Source organism: Aquarana catesbeiana, linkage group LG08 (assembly GCF_042186555.1).
Source record: "Aquarana catesbeiana isolate 2022-GZ linkage group LG08, ASM4218655v1, whole genome shotgun sequence".
Classification (NCBI taxonomy): domain Eukaryota; kingdom Metazoa; phylum Chordata; class Amphibia; order Anura; family Ranidae; genus Aquarana; species Aquarana catesbeiana.
The window spans coordinates 129,370,320-129,395,087 of NC_133331.1; the positions used below are offsets into that span (position 1 = coordinate 129,370,320).

General features: G+C 41.2%; 1 long non-coding RNA gene across 1 annotated transcript; it reads left to right on the forward strand.

Annotated features, from left to right (window-relative positions):
• Positions 1 to 2,707: 2,707 nt before the first annotated feature.
• LOC141105301 (uncharacterized) lies at positions 2,708 to 22,976 on the forward strand. Its single transcript, XR_012235558.1, has 3 exons — positions 2,708 to 2,798; positions 5,169 to 5,307; positions 22,606 to 22,976. It is a non-coding gene; the product is annotated as an uncharacterized lncRNA (long non-coding RNA).
• The last annotated feature ends 1,792 nt before the right edge of the window (positions 22,977 to 24,768 follow it).

The window sequence follows — 24,768 nt, forward strand, 5'->3', positions numbered from 1 at the left end:
GTGATGAGTTTTTTGGCATATATTTAATAAAACATCGGTACTACACCATTGGAGGCTTGTATCTTTGCTGGGCTTAATTTTGAAGCATGAGGGAGAATCACAGTGGATTTTCCATTGTAGGAGCCGAATGTGTCCGTTTGCCAGAGGATTCATTGTTCCGGACCCACGCAGCTTCATGCCTTATCAGATCTCCTATACCTTGGGGTCTGTCTTTTTGATATGAGCCTGTGTGTGTTGAGGTAGTGGGTTTACTGGTCACACTTTGTTGTTTCACATTTTGGACAATATGGCATTTTGATTATTAATATACATTTCATTGATTAACTTTGTCACCAGAAATGATTTTTTGTTTATTCATTGGGAGTTTACAGTACAACTGTACTGTATTAAGATGCATATAAATATTTTATATGTATTTTTGTACTTCTATGTGTTTTGAGGACTAATCATTATTACTATAACATTTTTGTTATCACAATTTTCACTTTTATATTTAAAGCACTGAGCGCAGTGTTTTTTCCTTATTTATATTTATGGTAAATAAATGTACCTGCCCATATCTCCAGATCTGTTGTGTCTTTTCACATCATAGTTTCAATAGTTTCAGTTCCTCAGGTTTGTGGCAGATTTACTGTAAGGATAGCTGGCAAATCTAAACTTAACTGTGCATCCTGGATGGTTAACAGTTGATTTTATTGAGAAAATGTCTTGTATTCTTTTCACAGAATGCATAGTGATGTGTGAATAGAGGAGGTGCAGATGAAAGTCATAATCTCCTCTCCTTCATTCACGGAATGCCTTGCGTTCTGTGACAAAAATGCAGTATTCAAGATTTAAGATGGGCAAATGCCAAGTGAGTCACCCACTGCGAGAACTATGTTTCAGATAGAATTGTAACTGTCAGTGCTGGACGTTCAGTGCTTACTATACTGTACTGGGGTTTAATAAAAGTAAGAGTTTTACAGAATGCTACAGCCTACATACACTTACTGGCCGCTTTATTAGGTACACCTTGCTATTACCAGGTTGGACCCCCTTTTGCCTTTAGAACTGCCTCAATTTTTAATCATGGCATAGATTCAACAAGGTATTTTGAAACGTTCCTCAGAGATTTTACTCCATATTGACACGATAGCATCACTCAGTTGTTGCAGATTTGTCGGCTGCACATCCATGATGCGAATCTCCGTTCCACCACATCCCAAAGCTGCTCTTTTGGATTGGATCTGGTGACTGTGGTGGCCATTGGAGTACAGTGAACTCATTGTCATGTTCAAGAAACCAGTGGTGAGATGATTTGAGCTTTGTGACATGGTGCATTATCCTGCTGGAAGTAGCATCAGAAGATGGGTACCATGTAGTCATAAAGGGATGGACATGATCAGCAAGAATACTCAGGAAGGCCATGGCATTCAAATGAAGCTCAATTGGTACTAAGTGTGCCAAGAAAATATCTTCCACACCATTACACCACCACCATCAGTCTGAACTGTTAATACAAGGCAGGATGGATCCATTCTTTCATGTTCACACCAAATTCTGACTCTATCATCTGAATGTCGCAGCTGAAATCGAGTCTCATCAGACCAGGTATTGTTTTCCCAATCTTCTATTGTCCAATTTTGGTGAGCCAGTGTGAATTGTAGCCTCAGTTACTTGTTCTTATCTGACAGGAGCGGCACCTGGTGTGGTCTTCTGCTGATGTAGCCCATCTGTTTCAAGGTTCGATGTGTGTGCATTCAGGGATTGTATTCTGTATACCTTGGTTGTAACGAGTGGGTATTTGAGTTACTATTGCCTTTCTATCATCTCAAACCAGTCTGCCCATTCTCCTCTGACCTCTGACATCAACAAGACATTTTCATCCACACAACTGCTGCTCACTGGATATTTTCTCTTTTTCAGACCATTCTCTGTAAACCCTAGAGATGGTTGTATGTGAAAATCCCAGTAGATCAGCAGTTTTTAAAATACTCAGACCAGCCTGTCTGGCACCAACAGCCATGCCACGTTCAAAGTCATTTACCGTATTTTTCTCTCCATAAGACACACTTTTCCCCAAAAAAACTATGGGGGGAAAATGTCTCTGTGTCTTATGGAGCAAATATTGAACAGGCACCACCCCCCTCCCTGCCGCCACTGCCTCAATGTTGGTACTGGCAGCAGAGAGGCAGGAGAGCCAAGGACAGACATCCAAAGCCCCTGCGAGCGCAGGGCGATCTCCCGCTGAACCCCCCACCTCCTCTTTTCCACTAAGGAGTTTCACTTTTTTTTGTGAAAATCCATTTTATCTCTCTGTGCCTGGCTGCTTTACTTGGCAATATACTCAGAAATAGTAAATATTGATAGTGATATTGTCATGGAAATAGGAAGGAGAGTTTGTGTCATGATCACCATTGATTAGCTTCTTTCATTTTCTGAAAATAATGACTTTGCCCTCCCATTAAATATATAGTTTTAGATTCATCGAATATTATTTTAGCCGCATTAGCGTTCTTGAAACATTCAAGCAAAAAGCCTTTTCTGCAGTTATGTTCATTTATCTCATCATAAAAAGGACCTGAAATGTATTGTTAGATTTATCATCTAGAAGCATTTGTTTTGGCAGGCTGTTTTTCTAATCGCAAATAAAAGGAAATATTGCTAGGCAGCCAAGAATGACATTACATCTGTCTTTTGCTGATGGAAGACTGTGAATTTTTTTTTCATTTGCAAATACATTTGGACTCTAAGCCTGGCTGGCCAGTATGCAGTGCCATTCACAAAGCTGCTGCTGTCACAAAATATATTTGGAATGGGTAAGCTACATCTAAATAAAAGAAAATATTCTGCATGCTTTTATCATTTATATTATTTTTAAACTTTATTAACGACTTCAATTCAATAGAGCTTTCTTTTGGTGGTATTTGATCACCTCTGCTGTTTTTATTTTTTTGCGGTATAAACAAAAAAAGACCATCAATTTTGAAAAAAAATCAATTTTTTACTCTTTACTATAATTAATATCCAAAAAAATAAAAAATAAAAATTTCTTCATCAGCTTAGGCCAATATGTATTCTTCTACATATTTTTGGTAAAAAAAATTGCAATAAGCGTATATTGATTGGTTTGCGCAAAAGTTATAGTGTCTACAAAACAGGGGATATATTTATGGCATTTTTATTATTATTATTTTTTTTTACTAGTAATGGCGGTGATCAGTGATTTTTAGTGGGATTGCAACATTGCGGCAGACAGATCGGACACTTTTGACACTTTTTTTGGGACCAGTGACATTTATACATCGATCAGTGCTAAAAATAGCCACTGATTACTGTATAAATGACACTGGCGGGGAAGGGGTTAACACTAGGGGCTATTAAGGAGTTAATTGTTCCCTAGGGAGGTGTGTCTAACTGTGGGGGGGAGTGGACTGACTGGGAGTAGAGAGATCGCTATTCCTGATCACTAGGAACAGCAGATCTCCCTCTACTCCCCTGTCAGAACATGGAGTAGAGGGAAAGTTTGTTTACATTGACAGATCCCCATTCCGGCTCTCTGTGGAGCGATCGCGGGTGGCCGGCTCTGGCGTCGCACCTGCTATTTCTCTTAAATTGGCCGACGTACAGCTATGGCGATTTGCGCAGTCGTGCCAACCTGCTGCAGTATAATGATGGCGGCTGGTCGGCAAGCAATTAAAGCTGAACTCCAGTCACCAATCACAAAGGCATAGTATGTGTGCATCCTTCCCTGGATAGCAAAGTTTAAAGCTCATCTTCAGGCAAATATTATTAAAGTGTTACTAAACCCACAACAGTAAAATCAGTCTGTATATGCAGTAAAACATGCTTGTTATACTCACGGCGGAACCTAAGAGGTTAATCCTTCGCATTGTGTAAAAGGTAGTTTGATACTGTCTTCTCTGATCCTCCCCTTCTTTTACTGTCCCCAATCCATCCTCTGATAGAACAGAGTCTTGGAAGCACTCTGCACATGCTCAGTTTAGTGTGTGTTGCTAGAGAGTTTTTTTTTCCTGGGAGGGTGCGTGTGATCAGCGCAGGGCCAATCAGCAATGTCCAGACAGACGGTCAGGGGTCCTGCAGCCTCATAGGACAGTCAGAGGAGAATGAAAACTCCTCCTACAAGCTTTAACCAGACACTGGTAGAAGTCACAAGACTGCTATACACTGCTGATGAGAAAAGGTATTTAACGGTTTATATTTACTAAAATAATTGCATTTCTATGTCCTGTGCATTGTGGGAGACCAGATATAGTGAATGCAGGGTCCTGGGTTTAGTAACACTAATAAGCATTAACCTTGCCATAGAAGATGCATTGTGAAAACGGCTGCCATGTTTTGAAAACTGTTGTGCTTTTTTAAGCGAACCTGAGGTCAGAGTATGAAAATTTAAGTATTCATGTATTCTTAACAGAAAATACATTTATTTAAGAACAAGCCCTCACTGACCTGAATAGTTGCAGGCACTTTGAAGTCATTCATCCCTTAAAGCAGGGGTCTCAAACTGGTGGCCCTCCAGCTGTTGTAAAACTACAAGTCCCATCATTCCTCTGCCTGTGGGAGTCATGCTTGTAACTGTCAGCCTTGCAATGCCTCATGGGACATGTAGTTTTGCAACAGTTGGAGGGCCGCCAGTTTGAGACCCCTGCTTTAAAGTAATCAGAGATTTTCCAAACATTAGCACTGATGTGACTGATTGCATGGAAAATAAGTGTGACAAACTTACAACTAATGTCCAGGCAAGTTTGGACATGGTCTTTTCTAGAAAGCTTCACAGATGTTTTTTTTTTTTTCAACAAGTTTCAATGAAGCATTAGAACAATATTAAAGTTATTATAAAGCTTGTTTTTTTTTAAATAACAAACATATTATACTTACCTGCTCCTCCTCTTCTCGGATCCCCTCTCTGTGCTCCTAGCTCCTTACCCCTGCTGAGTACAATCCCTAAGGAAGTCACGTGATTGGTGATGCAATGCAGAGCCATGTGATGTCACTTCCAGTCATGCACGAGACTGGAAGGCCGATGAACAGATCGCTCTGATACTTTTGAACACGCAATACTATACTACATAATAAGATCTACTGTATGTGAGTGACTTTTTTAAAATGAATAAATAAAGTGTTTTATGAGACATATTACACTATGGGCAGAACTTTTCTATTTTTAGGAGTGCCGCTGTCAATTGCTGGAGAACAAGAAAGGTTACCTAAAGGGATCTACAGTACGAGGAAAAAGTGGAGCTCTACATGTGAGCAATAAACACAAGTGCTTTATGACCTGTATGGGAGCATAGGTCTATTATCAAGGTGAGCAGTCACTCTATGCAGAGGTGGAGCACATTTTTATGATGTGAATAACACAGTAAAGGTGGATTGGAGTACACTTGATCACTTACACTGTCAAGATTCGCGAATGGTGACCATGGGACAGTTATATTATTGAACTGTGAACTACTGGAACAACTTATTAATAATTGTGGGATTATAGTTGAATGTTTTTCACTTGCAGCACTGGGATTGTGGCTCCAATTTGTCTATGTGTGATGCACATATCTCCTTTTTTGGCAGCTGCTCATTACATACTCCAAGGTATAATAGAGGTGGCAGCGCATACGGATGTAGCACCTTGTAGTTTAGGCTGGGAGCGTCTCATAAATTTACTTGCCAAGAGTAGTTATCCTGGTTAATTGATAGAGATCTATTGATTTCTCCCTAAGTTTGGCCTTGTTGCACTTTTCTCTTCTACCGCAAGGTGGCTGGGTACTTGGTGGTAGTAGATATGAGAAGGGCAACCCAAGGTCAAGTTATGGGTATGTGGGGTGTCTCAGCCAATGGGCAGGGGTTTTCTTGAATCCCTTGGCCTGCTGGGAGAACCTATATACTCAGGGGGAAGTCTGGTGATGTAGGTTCTGTGCCACCTGGACGGCTGTCTGGGTGGATGTGTGTTGTGTGCCCCAGGATTCTAGGCCAGAGATTGGGCCTATCTCGGGGCATCTGGCTGCTATGCTGCGTGAGGGCCTATCCAGAAGTAAGAGAGCAGCGCAGGGTTGGGAGTGATGGTTCTGCCGACCGGAGAACCTGTCAGTGGTCGGAGGTAGAAGAGAAGCTGCCGCCACAAAGGGACCAACCACCTTATTACCAGGGACCACAGTGAGTAACTGAAGCAAGAACCGAAGCAGCATTCTCACCGAACAGGCGCCGTGGAGAATCAGGAAACTTCAGGCGGTGATCAAGTCAGACCCAACCAGCGGAGGTGGGGATTGCAGAGCAGCCTTGTGTGTCAAGCTAGGGACTGAGCCGGTCAGCAGGGGGTGAAGCTTGAGAAATATCTGGAAAGCCAAGCTAGGGACCCAGCAGGGAAGCGTGGGTGACGCTTGAGGGAGATACCACCACAGACATTGGAGGAGCTCAAGGGATTCAGAGTCAGTGATGCAGAGGGTCTAGTGAGAGACCGGCAGCTCAGTGTTCAAGAACTACAAGAGGCAGTTGTAGTGAAGCTGAAGGAACTGTTATGTTTGAGTTGGGAACTGTTGAAGAATGTTGCCATAGGAGACAGCATTCCTGCATGTGCAGATGTGGCACCTTGCTGGGGCCTATCCCTTCACAGCTGTCCTCCTATTTAAGTATCGGAGTCTGCCAATTAAATCTGCAGCTACTTAAGGGTGCCCTGGCCCTAACCCTCCTTCCAACAAAAATACAAAAAGGACTGTTAAGAGAAATAAAACCTGTTTTGCATCCTAGAAGTGTCTCGCGCCCAATAACTTTGTCCACCTTGCACCCACTATGCCTCACAACCCACCACATACAGAAGGATGTCAGCAATCTTTGGCCTGGAAAGTTCTCATTAGACCGGACAAGGCCAGAGACCTTGCTAGACGTAATTTTAGCATATATACATTTTTGGTTTTCTAGGTTACTTTTCTTTATTTTGTGAATTAATACAAGTACTATGTATCCCTTACTCATTCACATATTTGGGGTGGTAAAGGTTCTTCCAGGTTTCGATCAGTCCCACTGGCAGAACTCCCTGGCAAGGCATCCCCTCTTTGTTGAAGGCATTGTGGTCTGGTAAGGTTCAAGGAGTCGCATGCTCTTCACCTCTTACTTGGCCAGCTACTCTGCATGCTCGGATTAAAGTGGTTCTAAAGGCAAAAATGTATTTTTACCTTAATGCATTCTATGCTGCTACTCACCAGACCCCCCCTTATTTACTTGAGTCAGATGTTGATCCAGGGCTGTCTCCTCACTGGCTTAAACATAGTAGTGGGAGCCATTGGCTCCTGCTGCTGTCAATCACAGCTAATGAGGAGGGAGCAGGGGGCATGGCTGAGCTGTGCTCTGTGTTGAAATGGACACACAGAGTGCAGCTCAGGACCGAACCTGTATGAGTGCTCCATAGCAAGTGGCTTGCTATGTGGACACTCAGAAGGGGAGAGGAACCAAGAGTAGTGGCGGGGGACCTGAGAATAGAACGATGCAAAACCATTTCACAGAGTAGGTTATGTATAACATGTTTGTTATTTTGTTTTTAAAGTTTTACCTTTACAATCACTTTAAGGGTCTAGTATAGAATTCCCGGGAGACGTCACACTTTTTTTTTTGTGTAGGGTACCCCCTTAAAATCCATACAAAATTCAAAGGGTATACAATTTTTCATTCATGCTGTAGGATGTGCTACACCAAAAGTGAAATTTACAAAGAAAACTTTATTGGTACAGTTTAAATTGCCAGAAAACAACATTTTGTTGCCAAATTCTTAAAAAAAAACAAAAATAACAACAACTAGAAAAGCTACAATTTCTGGGGAAATTGTGTGAAATGTTCTTGCCTCCACCTACAGTAGTCTACAACCGGAGTGGGCGGAGTAACTGGGTGGAGTGGCTTGAGTAACTGTTGTGTGGTTGGAGTGGCTGGAGTAACTGTGAAAAGTGTTAAAAAGCTTAATATTTTAAAAAGTATAAATAGTAGTAAAAAAGTTGAAGGTGTCCCATTGTTAGCTGAAAGAGTTGAAAATTTTTTTCAAAGATGATTTTTTTTTTTCAAAAAAGATTTGTTTGTTTTTTCAAGAAAATATTTTTTTTCTTCAAAAATGATTTTTTTTTTCAAAAATGATTTAAAAAAATGTTTTTGTTTTTTTTTCATGGGGTGGTCATAAATTATTTGGCTGATCATGGGGTGGTCATAAAGTTTTGGCTGATCATGGGGTGGTCATAAATTATTTGGCTGATCATGGGGTGGTCATAAACTTTTGGCTGATCATGTTGTGGTCATAATGTTTTGGCTGATCATGGGGGGTCATAATGTTTTGGCTGATCATGGGGTGGTCATAATGTTTTGGCTGATCATGGGGTGGTCATAATGTTTTGGCTGATCATGGGGTGGTCATAATGTTTTGGCTGATTATGGGGTGGTCATAATGTTTTGGCTGATCATGGGGTGGTCATAAATTATTTGGCTGATCATGGGGTGGTCATAATGTTTTGGCTGATCATGGGGTGGTCATAAATTATTTGGCTGATCATGGGGTGGTCATAAATTATTTGGCTGATCATGGGGTGGTCATAATGTTTTGGCTGATCATGGGGTGGTCATAATGTTTTGGTGATCATGGGGTGGTCATAATGTTTTGATGATCATGGGGTGGTCATAATGTTTTGACTGATCATGGGGTTGTCAGCTTTTGTCACCTCCCACTCTAGTTTTGAACATTTCGCCATTCATTCCTATGGGACCAATTTCACTGCAAAAACGACGATATTTCGTGAACCATTCCGCGAAACGTTCCACAAAGTAATAGCACACCAATCGGGAGCAATCCGCACGTTTTGGTATATTACTTGTTTATGTAGTATAAAAGCTGTGGGAGGAGTTGGCTATAATGAGGGTGGTAAATTTGGCTATAATAATAATATATATGTGAGATAACAGTAAGTGGTCTTGCTATGCAAGAACACTTAATAAATAAAGCCCTCCAAAGGTCCCCCAAAATATATATTAATTTAAAAGAAGCTAGCAGTGAAATGTCAAAGGGGTGACCTTTGGAGGGGTCTGTGCAACTTTTTTTTTTTTTTTTAATGAGAAGCCAGATAGGAAATGCCCTTTGCCAGCAACTTAAAAACATTTTTCCTTTGTAAGTGTCAGTGCTTTAAAAACAAACAAAAAAAAAAGCATTGTTACTGGCCAAATAGAAATGTCTCTTTTTTTTTTTTTTTGCACTGTACATGTTTCCAAGGGCTGTGTCCACCTCTTTACCTATTGGCCACTCAAATATATGCACTTCACCTGCTCTGGAATTCTGCCTTAAGGATGGCAATTCTGCCTTTTTTGTTTTTGTTTTTGTCAATTTAATCTTTGCTTTATGTTAATGAATTGGCTTTTACAAAATGCAAATTAAAATTATTGTTGGAGGATGGTGATTGCAGTCAGATGTTTGAAATCTGCTTCTCTTTTGCATGAGTCTAATTTTGTATAAACAGTTGAAATGCGGTGACACCTACAAGTGTCATGCAATAAAGCTGTCATTTAAAAGAAAAACGTTAGACTAAGAAAAATACATAATGACAATTTTACAAAAATATATGCAAAATATTCTTATACTAAGGACATTTTAGTAATAACCGTAGTATAATGATGCAAATAAAACAAAACAGCATGTTTATTTGATGTACTTCTAAATAATGCTGGCCCAACCTTTTTTCATTTCATTGTGGTTTTTGGATCAGCTTCTATTAACTTCTATTAACTCTTTTGCTGTCAGAGTTGTTTTTGTATTTTTATTGCACACATGTTTAAAAAATAGTTTTAGGCCTGAAGCTTAGTTAAAATCCCCAAACATTATATTATTTCTAAAAGCAGACACCCTAGAGAATAAAATAATGGTAGTTCCAAGTTTTTATGTTACACAATATTAGCACAATGATTTATGAAATGCAATATTTTAACAAAAGTTAAAGCAGTATTAAATCCAATACCAAAATGTGATATATTGAAGCTTACCAATCAATAGATGTGGTGTTTGCATTCATTTTTTTTAGGCTTTTTTCCCCCTCTGTGCTCACTTGGTGATCTGGCCAGTAACACACCTCCTGTAATAGAGTGTCCCCCACTCTGAATGAAAGAGCAACAGAGACACATATTGGCTGGATTCACACCTATGCATTTTTAGTGCTTTTTGCAATTTGCAGATTTGCACTACAGAATGTGTTCCATAGGAAACCATGTTAAATGAACTGTAGTGCAAATCTGCAAAATGCAAAAAGCATTAAAAATGTATATGTGTGAATCCAGCCTTAGACAGCAGAATTTTCAGTCTATGGAGAAGGGAGTATTAGATGTACTTGCAGATTTAGATACTCTAACAAATTGAATCCAAACTCCAGGTAAAACTGTTTAGGCAGTTACGGCAACTGTTCCATTCATTTTGGATTCTACATACATAATTAAAAGCCGATCATTCTAATCACCCTTGTCAATGGTAAATGGTTTGTCTCAACCCTCTAATTGCTACATCTACAGAACAGCTTGTTCTGTTGAAAAACAACAGACTTGCTGGCTGGATCTGAAAACAAAGAAATGAAAACCTAATGCTCCGTACACACGATCGGATTTTCCGACTGAAAATGTTCGATGGGAGCTTTTTGTCGGAAATTCCGACCGTGTGTAGGCTCCATTGGACATTTTCCATCAGAATTTCCGTCACACAAAATTTGAGATCTGGATCTCAAATTTTCCGACAACAAAATCCATTGTCGGAAATTCCGATCATGTGTACACAGTTCCAGAGCCGCACTGGCTTGGCTCGTCGTACGTGTTGTACGTCACCGTGTTCTTGACGTTTGGAATTTCCGACAACATTTGTGTGACTGTGTGTATGCAAGACAAGTTTGAGCCAACATCCATTGGAAAAAATCCATGGATTTTGTTGTTGGAATGTCCGATCAATGTGCGATCGTGTGTACGCGGCATAAGGCTCCATGCACACTGGCTTATAAAACATTGCTTCTACAGGAGTTTTGAGTTCTGCCTGTAGAAGCTACTCAATGTTATCCTATGGGGTTGATTTACTAAAGGCAAATCCACTTTGCACTGCAAGTGCACTTGTAAGTGCAGTCGCTGTAGATCTGAGGGGAAGATCTGAAATGAGGGGAAGCTCTGCTGATTTCTATCATCCAATCATGTACAAACAAAAATGCTGTTTTTTATTTTCCTTGCATGTCCCCCTCAAATCTACAGCGACTGCACTTCCAAGTGCACTTGTAGTGCAAAGTGGATTTGCCTTTAGTTAATAATCCCCTATGTGTCCACGCACATTAGGACCTTTACAGGCATATTTTAAGTTCAACATTTATAAGCAGGAAGAAAAAAAATTCTGGTTCTGTTTTATGATTGGAGCTCACTGGCAGAAAAAATGTAAAACTCTTCCAAACTCCTCTAGACTTTGTACAAAAATGCTCTATATGAGCGTTTTTTACTCCCATGAGAACAGACTTTTTTTAAGCCCAGTGTGCATGGAGCCTAAAAAAGAAAACAAATGCAGCCATCACATCTAGGAATAGGTTAGCTACAATATAAGAAATGTTTGCTTTTGTTTACTGCAGCTGCTGACTTTTAATAATAGGACACTTACCTGTCCTGGAGTCCAGCGATTACGGCACCGCAGCTGATGTTTCCATCAGCTGTCGGGTGCTGCCGCTGCCATTGCCAGTAAGGGGACACGATAGTGCAGCATTACGGCTTCACGCTGGGTCCCTACTGTGCATGCTCGAGGCACAGCTGTGCTCCCCTACGGGCCCAGCGGCGGGGCAAGGAGGAGGAGGGAGCCGAGCTGCTGACATAATTCACCGTGGTCCCGACTCCCGGAAGTTGGGACAGGATACCTGGGACAGGTATCCACACCCCCTCCCCCCGAAAGGTGCCAAATGTGGCACCGGAGGAGGGGGACAAATGAGTGGAAGTTCCACTTTTGGGTGGAACTCTGTTTTAAAGGGGTTGTAAACCCTCTTTTTTTTTTTTTTCTAAATAACAAATATATCATACTTACCTCCACTGTGCAGTTCGTTTTGCACAGAGTGGCCCCGAACCTCGACTTCTGGGGTCCCCCGTTGGCACTGGTAGCCGTATTGCGTGTCCACATTGGAGAAGGCTCTCCTATGGTGGACATCCTTGCGGTCGCGCTCCCGAGTCCTGCTTCTGTGTACATTCACACAGAATGCACGATTTGGCCCCGACCCCGCGTCATTAGATTTGATTGACAGCAGCGGGAGCCAATGGCTGCTATCGATCTATCCAATCAAGAGCTGAGACAACAGGCAGAGAGGAAGAGCGTGTCTCCGCTGAGGGAACGAACGGGCTCAGGTGAGTAAAACGGAGGGGGCTAGAGGGCCGGTCAGAGTCAGAAGTTTTTTCACCTTAATGCATAGGATGCATTAAGGTGAAAAAACATGAGGGTTTACAACCCTTTTTACATTTTTAACTTTATCATACAGTGCAGGTGACAGGTTTTCTTTAACCACTTGACCTCCAGAAGATTTATCTCCCCCTTCATGACCAGGCCATTTTTTGTGATACAGCACTGCGTTACTTTAACTGACAATTGCGCAGTTGTGTGACGCTGGACTCAAATTAAATTACATTTATTTTTTCCAACATTTGATCCCCACTGCGTTTTTTTATTTTTTTGCGCTATAAACAAAAATAGACCAACAATTTTGAAAAAAAAAAAAAAAAAACAATATTTTTTACATTCTGCTATAAAACACATCCAATAAAAAACATAAAAAAAAAAAAACGAAATTTCTTTATAAATTTAGGCCAATATGTATTCTGCTACATGTTTTTGGTAAAAAAAATGCCAATAAGCATATCTTGAATGGTTTACACAAACGTTATAGTGTTTACAAACTATGGGATATATTTATGTTTTTTTTTTATACTAGTAATGGAGGCGATCAGGGACTTATAGAGGGACTGCAATATTGCAGAGGCCAATCAGACACTAACTGACACTTTTGAGAATTTGTGGGAACCAGTGACACTATTATGCCGCGTACACACGATCGCACATTCTGACAAGAAAATCCATGTTTTTTTTCTGATGGATGTTGTTGTCTTGCATACACACGGTCACACAAATGTTGTCAGAACTTCCGAACGTCAAGAACGCAGTGACGTACAACGCGTATGACGAGCCAAGAAAAATGAAGATCAATAGCCAGTGCGGCTCTTCTGTCGGAAAATGTGAGATCCAGATCTCTCAAATTTTGTTTGTCAGAAATTCCAATGGAGCCTACACACGGTCTGAATTTCCAACAACAAGCTCCCATCTAACATTTTTCGTCGGACCATGTGTATGTGCCATTACAGTGATCAGTGCTAAAAATATGCACTGCCACTGTACTAATCACACTGGCTGGGAAGGGGTTAAACATCAAGGGCGATTACAGGGTTAACTATGTGTCTACCAAAAAAACACCAAAGGAAAAACGCACCTACAAAGGCTTGCAATACAAAATTGTATTTATTGGACATGCATATAAAAAGTAACCATGGCAAAGATGGGAAACCCCTTCCGCACATATACCCCTCCCCCTGGCCCTACACCCAACACAATCCACCTCACTCTGATCTGAATTTGATCAGAGTGGGATGGGTTGTGTTGGGTGGGTTGCAGTTGCAGTCCAATATACCCTGCTACCATCTAAGTACCAGTACCCTGTTTCCACCTGCTGCACCTACCTGCCTTTAACCTTTCTACCTCTTCTCCGCTGCCTGCAATAATTCCACAAAAATTCCCCTCAGCAACTGCTCTCTCTGTTTTACCTTCCTCCTGCTTTTCTCTTCCATCAGCTGCACCCACTACCTACAGCCCTGCATCCACATACAGAACTTCAGTGGCTAAACCTAAAAAGAAACTCAAGTTTTTCCCAACCCGCACAATCCTGCCACTATCCAATCCTGCCTCCACACCAGCAAATCTGTTCCAGTGTGCCTTTACATCAGCTACTACAGTCCAGCCTGCCATGATTCCAATTGCTCCAGCCAGGCTTGCCACCGCACCTGCCACTTTGGTTCAGCCTATGATAATTGGACTTTCTGCTTCAGACCTGCCTGTCGCTATCCCACCTGACAGTACTGGTCCACCATCCAGTTTGGCCCTATGGACTCTTTACTGGCTAATTCAACGGACCTCACTGATCCCGTTCCTGATGTCCTGTCTGGTGGTCCTGTTCCTGATGCCCTGTCTGGTGGTCCCATTCATGATTCGCTGCCTGGTGGTCTCATTCCTGATGCCCGGCCTGGTTGTTCCATTTCTGATGCCCAGCTTGATGTGCCGCTGCCCAGCTTGACGACCCTGTGCATGCTGCCCAGCCTGATAACCCGGTGCTTGCTGCCCAGCCTGATGACCTGGTGCTCGCTGCCTATCTTGATAACCCGATGTCTGCTGCCCAGCCTGATGACCCAGTGCCTGCTGCCCAGCCCGATGAACCGGTGCCTGCTGCCCAGCCTGATGAGCCGGTGCTTGCTGCCCAGCCTGATGACCCGGTGCTTGCTGCCCAGCCTGACAACCCCTGCTTGCTGCCCAGCCTGACGATCCATTGCCCAGCCGGCTGATCCGTTGCCTTTTACCCAGCTGGCTGATTCGGTTCCTGATGCCCAGCTTGCCGATGATACTTCCCTGCTTGATGCCCAGCCTAATTCTGATGCCCCTGTGTTGTCTGCCTCTGATGATTGTATGCCCGCTGCCCAGCTAGGTTTTGGTATCGGTCCCAAACTTCCAGACCCTTGTGCTGGGGCGCATGATCCATTACCTGACTCGGGAGGCATGTCCCTCAGCATGTTAAAATACTCTGGCCTGAAGAATGCTAAGTAACCTGCAGACATGGAGGGAAAACTTTATTGGATTTTTCCCGCACCCACATGGACTGTCTGGTTTACGGCAGAATGGAGCATCCAGAGGCCGCTCCTTACGGGGGGGAGTCACCTGCTGGAGGCACTGTTGTGTTTAAAGCCAAAGGGTGTAGTTCTGGTGGCCACCAGTAGATAGACCATACTGGTTGTTAGCCTGCACGTTATAGGACTGTTGGGGTTATATAAGCCTGCCTTGCAGCTAGGATCAGTGCTTCAGTATTTTTCCTGCAAGCCGTGTCCCTGCCTGAGCCTGACCTGTTCCTGTCTCTTGTCCCGAACCCTGAATCCTGATCCAGAGACCTATCCCTTGGAAACCGAAATAAAAAGAAGACAAAAGCGCACCAGCCTAGCGCATCAACCTCCAAAACATCCATCTGATAAAAAATAATAAAGGAAATAACTCACAGGCGATTGGTGGAGGAGGCACAACATAGTGCACTGCATAGCCCTGAGGAAGAGGGGACATTCCCCTCGAAACGCATTAGCGGATTACAGCGTCTGTGCGTTCCTCCACGACCCCTGGAAGGTTCCGCTCATTCCAAATCGCAGACTGTATACCGGTGCGATTTTATGTTGTGCCTCCTCCACCAATCGCCTGTGAGTTATTTCCTTTATTATTTTTTATCAGATGGATGTTTTGGAGGTTGATGCGCTAGGCTGGTGCGCTTTTGTCTTCTTTTTATTTCGGTTTTCACTAGGATCCCCATCCTTGAGGGCAGCAAGGCCAGTGCTCAGCCTACTACATATGGTGATCCACCTGTGCGCAGGAGTTGCTTTCTTTTTTTCTCTTCTGCTACCTATCCCTTGGAACCTGCTTCCTGCTACCTTTACTGACCTTATGCTCCCAGTACCTGGCTTCCTGCTCCCCTTATCACTTGCCCCTGTCTTGTTTTGCTTATGTGTTTACCCTTCACTTGTATATAGTTAGTTAGATAGTTAGTTAGGTGTTATATAAGGTTTGCTGTTTTCATTTACTTTTCACTTACTTGTTTATGGTTTACTGGTGTTGGTTTTCAAGCGTGCCATTATCTTTATAAAATATATATTTTCACCTATTCATCTGGTCCTGATTCATCTAAGTGCAACCAACTGATCTGATCACCCCTGCTGGATGCCTGCATGTGGTATCCGTGACACTTCTTTAACCACTTGCTTACCGGGCACTTAAACCCCCCTCCTATCCAGACCAATTTTCAGCTTTCAGCGCTGACGCACTTTGAATGACAATTGCGCGGTCATACAACACTGTACCCAAATGAAATTTTTACCATTTTTTCACCACAAATAGAGCTTTCTTTTGGTGGTATTTGATCACCTCTGCAGTTTTTACTTTTTGTTAAAAAAATGTTAAAATCTAAATTAAAAAAAAAAAAAATTGTTATTTTTTTATATTTTGTTATAAAAAATTTTAAACGGGTAATTTTTCTCCTTTATTGATGTACGCTGATGAGGCGGCAGTGATGGGCACTGATAGGCGGCAGTGATGGGCACTGATGGGTGGCAGTGATGGGCACTGATGGGTGGCAGTGATGTGCAGCACTGCCGGGTGGCACTGATTGGCACTACAGGTGGGCATTGATAGGTGGCACTTGTGGGCATTGATAGGTGGCACTTGTGGGCATTTATAGGTGGCACTTGTTGGCACTGTTAGGTGGCACTGTGGGCACTGTTAGGTGGCACTGTGGGCACTGTTAGGTGGCACTGTGGGCACTATTAGGTGGCACTTTTAGGTTGCACTGATGAACCCGATTACCGATCTTTTGTTTACATCATGTGATCAGCTGTCATTGGCTGACAGCTGATCACATGGTAAGAGGCCGGGACCGGCCCCTTACTTAGATCGGTGATCAGCCGAGTCTCAGTGACTCGGTGATCACAGCGTGCCCGGCGCGTGCCCTGTAGGGCGCGCGCAGGGAGCATGCACAAGGGAGGCCGTCATATGATGGCCTCCCGGGAATGCAGGTCCGCGCTGTGGCCGTCATTCGGCCATAGCGCGGATGCCAGGAGGTTAAATTATCACAGCAAAAGTGGCCCGCCGGCAGCGCATGCGCCCCCTGCAGGCTAAAGTGCAGAATGTTGTATATATACTGTACGTGATTCTGCACAGGAGAGCCACCCTGTAGCAATAAAACTGCTATGGGGCGAATGTCAGGTGGTTAAGGAAACATCACTCCAATAAAGCCAATTGAGCACAGAACATGTTTGATTATCTCTGTCCTCAGCCACAGCAGCCAACAAACAACAGCTTTAAAACCAGATGTGATGAAAGTGATGTCAAAAAGGGGGGGGGGGAGGGGAGTTTGGGACTTTAAGTGAGGCACATTATATGTACCTCCATCCCGAGTACGAGTACGTAACCAAAAAAGGGGGGATGTGGGACTTTAAATGAGATAATTGACTTGTGGAGGTAGAGTGGTTGGTAAGCATTATTTATTTGTAACAATAATATAAAAAAACAGATAAAAAATGTTTTTTCATATATCTGAACATACACATGACATAAACGTAATAGATACATATATGTCAACTTGGCAGCACATAAGAGATAGTAGGTAATAATAAAGTATAATACAAGGTATTTCCTATTAACAGGCATTGGTAACCCATATGCAACAGAGCTGCTGTAAGATAGATGCACATACACATGAATGGTTTCATACTACTCAATGAATTTTAAATGTATAAAAGATATATATGGGCCTGGGCAACCAGGAGGGATAGGTGAGCTCGGGATCCATGGTGAGGGGGGGATGTCAGGTTGAGGTAGTGGCATGTTTGAGTGCCTGTGGAAGTGATTGGGAGGCTTTGTAGAGGGGAGTGGAAATCACTATCGGTTGGGGTCATTCTTACACAGAGAAGTGGCATGGAGAAGAATCATTTGGCAGGTTGTGAAGAAATAGTTGTGACCGTCACTGGTTTGCAAGAACACACTAAGTAAAGAAGTAGTAAGTAAACACTTGAATCTCTCAATATGTGCAGTCACAGAATGCAGGTGTTGATGGACTTTTTGTAGTACTGTTCTTAAAATAAATTACAGTATTACTACCACAACTACAAATGAAAACCCATTACAACTAATAATATATGAACATGGATTACAAATGATCACCAAACTGTGAACATGTCATTGCTTTTGCCTAGCTCTTGGAACATCTCATTTATGTTATTAGAACGAGTAATTTCATTCCCTATCTGCATCTGTTACTATGGCCACACAACCAATTTAATATATTTATTTTCATCTCCTTTGTGTTTTCTAGTTCAGGATACGTCTATCTCTGATGAGGATGTACATTGTAATACATGTTCTTGAGCTAATATGATTATTTTCATTTTTTACAAATCATGGTGTGCATTGTAATTAGGAACTAATTTTGTAATGTTTGTTCTGCACAATCTGTTATCATGTATGTCAAATTAAAGTGCACTGTCTAGACATTGTGCTCTGTACAAGTATTTTTTTCCCCTATAAACATAGCTTATTATATAGTAAGAATAAAATCTACGAAAACTCTCAGTTATCCCCAGCAGAGGTAATAACAAGATGGAAAAATTGAGATGGAATAAACACTATTTTATCATTTTGCGGCAGTATCTAAAGAAAATGTATATATTGCCAGGTCTACATACCATAAAGAGAAGGAATAAGCAATGCAGACTGCATATACTAAATATGTGGTCACTTTAATGTGGAGTTTTGTGGCAATGGCTAAAGAAAAGCTATATACTGAACAGCTCTACATACAAAAAAGAGAAACAATAAGCAATTTAGACTTCATGTACTACATATTTAGTAACAATATTATATAATTTGTGGTAGCATCTAAGAAAATGTTTATATTGAACGGCTCTACATACTTTTAGGCATTTAACCAGATTTGTACAGACAAAAAAATGTAATTTGCAAAAACGTATTCTCTAAATAAAATTATGCAAATGTATACATACAGCTTATCTATTAAATTCAAATAAAAACTTTGTCTCCTAAAGGCCGTTCTTTATGCAATAAATTCTAGCAACTGCTGAATAGGAGTGGGTATTGATGCTTAATGCCTTGCAGTGTCTGTCTTGCAGGTTGGTACTGTCCTTAGCAATGAGGTGGCCTACTTTCACACATAAAAGTACTCAAGGCACATATCTCTTAATTTGGCTTCTGACAATATTTGTAAGATAAAACTCAATATCAAAATTTAACTAAACGTGTATCTTATGCGGATAAACAATATAACATTGCAGATGCTTGGAGGGTACTGCACAGATCATATAAAACTAGATGATTAGGATTAAATATATATGGCTTTTAGTTTGACCAAGGATAAGTAAAAGGGTGACTATATTTTTCAGTTCTGATAGAATATAGGTGTATAATGTAAAAAAAATGCATATCATTTGTAAATATTTAACTACAATGAGGCAGTTGTGCAGGTGTCTTGCTGCTATTCATGCAAGTCTATAAGTCAAAGCGAATCTGATAAAGAAGACCCTCTTTTTATGGACTACTGAAGTATCTTATCAGGGTAGTCAGTCATATTACCTGGTATACAGGTGACTACTAAGAAAACATTGAAATGTAATTATGCAATTTAATTTTCAAAATAAAAAGAACAAGCAATGAATAATGTAAAACTCACCTGAAGTTTATTTCAAGTAAATATTATACTTTCAACTCAAATGTGTGCATTTATAGAGTATTTTTTTCCTAAAACCATTTAAAACGCAATGGGGTTGATTTACTAAAGGGAGAGGTTACTTAGCAAAGGAAGTGTTTTCATAGTGATTGTTCACTAAACGTAGGTAAAAACCTGAAGTTGTGTTTAATTTGAATATTCAATCGTATACAAGGGAAATTTAAAACGAAAAAGCGATTTTTTGTGCACAATATTGAATACTTGAGTTAACAAAGCTTCGCCTTGTTTTTTTTTAAGAGGAAAGGAAAATGGACGGCCGCACTCTAATTTAACACCTTTAGTGATATAATGTGATCCATACACCAACAGAGGCACAGGTACAGATGCAGATATTTAGAAAAATGGAATCGCGCTGAGGATGGGGCTGGTGACCATATTAATGACCATCAATCCTCCTAAGAAGTGAATGAGTGGAAATCTATGTGTATAAACATAAATTATAATATGCTACCAATGTCAATGGATAAATGAAAAATAAATAGTCCATCAAAAATACATTACACATGTGCAACAGTGAAGAAAAATATGAAAGTCCATGTGTAGATGATAAGGTGAAATCACCCAAGTGATTACTAAAGATCAATTGTGGTCCTGCTGGATAAGGACAAAGTGCTTGGTCCACCACCATATATAGAGGGACTGGCCGCTTACCAGAAACTCATGACTCCCCACTACAGAGGGTCAGAGTGAGCTGTATGGACTGTTACACCAATGAAAAAACCTGGAATGGCACTAGGATGGAACATCAGGGGCCTTGGTGTGATGAATGAATGGTTCACACTTGCGGGATCTCTGACATCAAACCCTCAGCAGGAAGGATTAATATAAAACGGAAAAAGCTCCAATAGTGTAAGAACGTAAGGCTTTATTATAAAATCAAATAATAAAAACACTCACATGTAGATGTTCAATGTTGAGCGCATAGAAAAGACGTCTGGAGCACCGGCCAGAGGCTCACAGACAGCCCGTCCTACTGGTATCACAGCAGCAGTGGGAGGTGACGCAAACACGTCGCTCCGCCCTACGCGGCGTTTCGTAACAGAGTTACGTTGTCCAGGGGCACGGGCGGCACGTCACATCACCTCCCTATATAGTACAGCAAATGACCTAACCAAGGCTCACCCTGAGCTCCGCTACATCGGCGGACTTCCGCAATGGGCCTGAATCGCAAGCATTTAGTGATCCGAGTGCACAAGTGCACCCATGGTTAATGATGATTTAGTGAAGCCCATAAAGCTAGGGTAGTTATGTTCGCAGAAGGAGGAATATGATGTCAAAAAAATTATTGGGCTCCTCAGTGGGATGTTTTTAATGTTCATTTATTTTAACCAAAAAATACCTCTCAGGGTTATTGTACTGATACTCTTATCAGGATTTATACATTTTCTGTATGGTCTTGGGACTTAAATATGCCCGTAACACACAAGGACATTATAGTATTTTGCCTTAGGACCTTTGTGTTTTCTTCTGATGTTTAATTGCTCTTATATTTTTATTTTTATTTTATATTTCTTCACCGTGTGATTATTATTGCATTCAATAATGGGATCTGGTTTGCTCCGGGTTTTATTTATTTTTTGCAAATTACCAATATGGCCACTAGGTGACCAACGTTCATTTGATTGTGTCTCCTTGGACTTATACTCGACCATTTCCGGTCCGTGTCACGGACCGCGTTGGGTGTCGTGATTTGATATCTCCGACTCCACTGCGGTCTGTTCATGTCCGGACCCAAATACATCCCCTTTCTGACCCCGCTTGGTTAGTGGGTTCATGAATTTGGATGCACATTGTTTCAACAAGTAACCATTTAATTTTCTATTCATGTATTTTTCAGTCACTGACTGCTATTTGTTGGTTATTTGCACCATATCGGATATTGATTCATGTATGGCACTTTTATTAGGATCCTGAACGAATAAACTTTTTATGTGCCCCATGCCTTCTTAATTTTTTTGACCCCATATTCCTCCTTCTGCGAACATAATTACCCTAGCTTTATGGGCTTCACTGAATCCTCATTAACCATGGGTGCACTTGCGCACTCGGATCACTTAATGCTTGCGATTCAGGCCCATTGCGGAAGTCCGCCGATGTAGCGGAACTCAGAGTGAGGCTTGGTTAGGTCATTTGCTGTACTATATAGGGAAGTGATGCGACACGCCACCCGTGCCCCTGGAGGACGTAACTCTATTACGAAATGCCGTGTAGGGCGGAGCGACGTGTTCGCGTCACCTCCCACTGCTGCTATAATACCAGTAGGACGGGCTGTCTGTGAGCCTCCAGCCGGTGCTCCAGACGTCTTTTATATGCGCTCAACATTGAACATCTACATGTGAGTGTTTTTATTATTTGATTTTACAATAAAGCCTTACGTTTTTACACTATTGGAGCTTTTTCCGTTTTATTTTAATCCTCCCTGCTGAGGGTTTGATGTCAGAGATCCCGCAAGTGTGAACCATTCATTCATCACACCAAGACCCCTGATGTTCCATCCCAGTGCCATTCCACGTTTTTTTGTTGGTGGTTTGAAGTAACAGTCCATACAGCTCACTCTGACCCTCTGTAGTGGGGGGTCACGAGTTTCTGGTAAGCGGCCAGTCCCTCTATATATGGTGGTGGACCAAGCACTTTGTCCTTATCCAGCAGGACCACAATTGATCTTTAGTAATCACTTGGGTGATTTCACCTTATCATCTACACATGGACTTTCATATTTTTCTTCACTGTTGCACATGTGTAATGTATTTTAATGGACTATTTATTTGTCATTTATCCATTGACATTGGTAGCATATTATAATTTATGTTTATACACATAGATTTCCACTCATTCACTTCTTAGGAGGATTGATGGTCATTAATATGGTCACCAGCCCCATCCTCAGCGCGATTCCATTTTTCTAAGTTTATTTTTATTATGTTTGTGTTGCATATAGGAATTCGCAGCTTTCACATTTATCATTTATTGTCTTCACCTATGCGCAGTTTCTCTCCCCCTTTTTTCACAGATGTAGATAGCTGATGCGTTTCACACCGTTAGTGATGCTTAATCATAGCTGTAGGACCAGTGTATGGTCAAAATGTGAATACCAACAGAAACCCTTGCAAGTCCAACAAAAAGAAGAAGAAAAAAGCAGGAAAACTAGGCGAAATGGAAGGAAACACAAACGGTGTAAACAACAGCGGATATTTGCTACGAGGTCAAGTGCAACGTTAAAGACTAATGTTTTAAATCTATCACATAGATCCTTGAATGATTCTGAAATATCTCTTTTATGCAAAGGATTGAGCTTTTGTCCAACTAAACACTTTGATGTATTCAGAACTTTATTGGATGTTAATAAATTTGCACGTGCATTGACTTTAAGGAAACATTATTTTAAGGAGACGGGGGACACTATGAAAATTTGTCAGCTGTCTCTTTGTCAGGTGAGTCCCCTCCCTCTCCCCAATTATTTTCTGATGCTTGTGGTCTACAAGACCTGATTGATTTGGCCATTGAATCTAGCCCTCTTCTTGAGGATCCCGTATATAGCAACACTAAAATCTCCTTTAAATTAAGGTCAGATTTTTATCCCATTGCTCCACAGGGCAAGGATTTAGACCTATTCCAGAATTTTGTGGAGAGGGCTTTGACTCGATTAGCCCACAATAATCATGGTAGTCCCATGACAGAGAACCTCACAAGCTCTGAAAGAGTTGCTCTTAAGAGCTTGACGATTTACTATTTATTGTTGCAGATGAGCAATTTAGCATGGATGCTTGGTTGGACTATTTGAACGATAACGATTTAAACCTGCGATTTACAGGACATTGCGATTCCAAGTCCATTGAGTTTCTGGATTTTGATTTGCTAGGCAACAATAATGAAGTGACTTCCAATATATTTAGGAAACCCTCTGCGGGCAATGTTCTTCTGAGGGCTGATTCTGGTCACCCAAAGCATACAATAAGAGGGATTCCAGTTGGCCAATTTTTAAGGTTGAGGCGCATTTGTAGCAAGGACTCTGACTTTGTGAAAAAAGCTGAGAACATGACACATAGATTTAAAGATCAAGGTTACCCTAAGTCAATGATTTCTAGAGCCTTTAGAATACCCCCTATAGCATGGAATTCAATAAAATTAGGAACACTGTCACTAGGTACCTTCCTGTGTTGCTTAATGACCCCACGTATGCTCAGATTTTGACAGGCGGCAACAAAACGGTGTCTTGTTGGGCCCCCACATTGGGGAGATATTTATCTCCCAGCTTATACACTAGTACCAGTCCAAGTTCTCATTGGCTACAGTTTAAAAGTACTTTTAGATGCGGGAGTAAAACGTGTGCCTACTGCTCTTATATAAAGAAAGGTGATGTCGATTGTTCAGCTACCACCAGTAAAATATTTAGGATTCCTTCATTCATTAACTGTAACAGGAGATTTCTGGTCTATGTCATCACTTGTATTTTATGTAACATTCAATACATGAGACAGACTACTCGACGGTTGAGAGACTGTCTCCACGATCACCTATATGATATCGAGAAGAACCATTCAACTAATATTGCTAGACATTGGAATGATATACATGGCAAAGATGTCTCGTGTTTAGTTATACAGGGGATTGGAAGCCCATTAGAGGGAGTGATAGATTCAGAACACTCTGCAAAAGAGAAGTGTTCTGGATATTCAGCCTCAATACCAGAAAGCCGGGGGGACTGAATTTTGAGTGGGACGTATCCCACTTCTATGATTAACTGAAGCATCCATCAATTTTGATACTCTCTTTGTGGCAATTGATCAGCTTTTTGGTATGTTCCATACTTTCTGTATATTCTGCACATCCAGCCCATATTTACAACTCATTTTTTATTGTTCTATCATATTATATCAAGATTATATTGAGAAAGTTAAATTACACATATGTACAGTAAAATAGATGGATGGTATGGTTATTGAATATACACATGTTGTTGAGGCAAGTTCGCTGTATTTTAATACAGTTGGTTGTATTCCTGTGTAGTTTTTCTAAATTAATGTAATGGTCCCTGTACATATATGTATATGTTCCTCACTGTTTTGCCATTTGGGTGGAGTTCCCCTTTGGACACCATTTGGCGAGCGTCGACTACATATATATATATATATATATATATATATATATATATATATATATATATATATATATA